General features: G+C 39.9%; 1 pseudogene; it reads left to right on the top strand.

The window, feature by feature from the left end:
* The first annotated feature begins 72 nt into the window (after positions 1-72).
* On the top strand, positions 73-678 carry LOC104988611 (annotated as a pseudogene).
* Positions 679-1,921: the final 1,243 nt, after the last annotated feature.

Below are 1,921 nucleotides of genomic sequence, written 5' to 3'. Positions count from 1 at the left end.
GGTGGTGGTGGCGACAACCATGGTGGCTCTGGAGGCCGCAGTCCCGGTCCTCGCTTTGGCCCCATCCCCACCATGGTGACACTCGCTGAGCTGCTGGTGCTCCTGGCCGCCCTCCTGGCCACAGCCTTGGGCTACTTCGTCAGCATTGACACGCATGCAGAGGAATGCTTCCTCAAGCGGGTTGCCTCGGGCACTAAGATGGGTCTCATCTTTGAGGTGGCCAAGGGCGGCTTCCTGAACATCGACGTGGAGATTACAGAGCCTGATAATAAAGTAATTTATAAAGGAGACAGGGAGTCCAGTGGGAAATACACATTTGCTGCTTACATGGACGGAACATACAAGTTTTCTTTTAGCAATAGGATGGCCACCATGACTCCCAAAGATAGTGATGTTCACCACTGATATTGGGGAAGACCCCAAAGGACAAGACATGGAAACAGTAGCTCACAAGAACAAGCTAGAAGAAATGATTAATGAGCTGGCAGTGGAGATGACACTGTGAAGCATGAACAGGAATCCATGGAAGTTGGAGAGAGAATACACAGAGCAATCAATGACAACACAAGCTACAGAGTGGTCCTTTGGTCCTTCTTTGAAGTTCTTGTTCTAGTTACCACGACATTGGGACACATCTGCTACCTGAAAAGAGTCTTTGAAGTCTGGAGGGTTGTTTAAAAGCCTTTTCCCCATAATCCCAAATTCATAATTCACTGTTTACCAAACATCTTGGTCATAATAATGTCATTAGTTTCTGTGTTTTTATTTTCTGAACTGTATCTTCACAGCTTTTGTTTCTTTGTGATTAATAGATACTGGGGGAAAACACTTTTTTAGGAAAGCTATAGTGAAAATTTGACATTTGTTTGGCATAAATTCATATTTGAATTCTGCCTCCATTATTCAGGCCCTTCCAAAACTCAAACACTGTAAGCTGAATATAAGTGTAGAGTCCTTAGTTTTCTTTCCTTTTGTTTTCATGATAAAATGCAGTTTGTTCAGGATAGTACTTTACTGATAGTACTTTACTAAAATGACTGCATTCTTGGGATCCCTTATCCTGCAGTTCAAGTCATTAGAAAGATTCATTCTGTTGAGAAACAACAATCCGAATCTTGACATTTTCTACCCAGCTTGATGGCAGAGCTCTGTGAACTAGAGTATGTGACCAGATTGGTACTTTTACATTTTGTCTCTCTTGTTTTTGCCTTAAAGATAAGACTTAAACCAGCAACCTTTACCCCCCACCCCCAAAGTTTCACTTTGAACCTTAGAACTCAATCATCTCCACTTAAATTGTTGCCACAAGCAACTAATAACCATTTTTTGGTTTCTGCCTAACCTTATAAGAAGTCTATTAAAGCGAGTTCTCTGCATGTTTCAGCAAATGGCAGCTCTTTTTGTTTCTATGCTGGCGCATCCACTTTCTCTACTCTTGGCATGTAGAAGATATGCATTCACATAATTGGAAAAATCTGGATTTCCAATGCCTAAGGGTTAAAGCCTCTTGGATTTCTTTGCAGTGATATACAGCCACTATTTATTTTTGATCAGTGGCATTTTGGTCACTGTTTAATTAGGGTACTGAATATCACTGTCAGTACTAGGGTTTTTGTTTTTGTTTTTCTTGGGTCTTTCTTTTTTGGCACATGTGAATTTTGTTTTGTATAAAATGAAATGACTTTCTTTTGGTCTCTGATGATGGGTTTAAAATTCAAGGAGCATCTGGTTTTGGTGTGGGGATGATCCAGGATTATGTTGTGACTGATATATACTGGTTATTTGTACTTTTCTTTTTTTTTTAATCTTTGCAAGGGGAAAACTATAAGTAACGAGTTTTGTATAATTAATTTAAACTTGTTACAGGTTTTCATGTTCAGGATAAACAATTTTTCAACCTTGGGTCAAAATATTTGCAAGT

Source organism: Bison bison, unplaced genomic scaffold (genome assembly GCF_000754665.1).
Source record: "Bison bison bison isolate TAMUID 2011002044 unplaced genomic scaffold, Bison_UMD1.0 scf7180017864139, whole genome shotgun sequence".
Lineage (NCBI taxonomy): Eukaryota > Metazoa > Chordata > Mammalia > Artiodactyla > Bovidae > Bison > Bison bison.
This window is presented reverse-complemented; position numbering and strand designations above follow the sequence as displayed.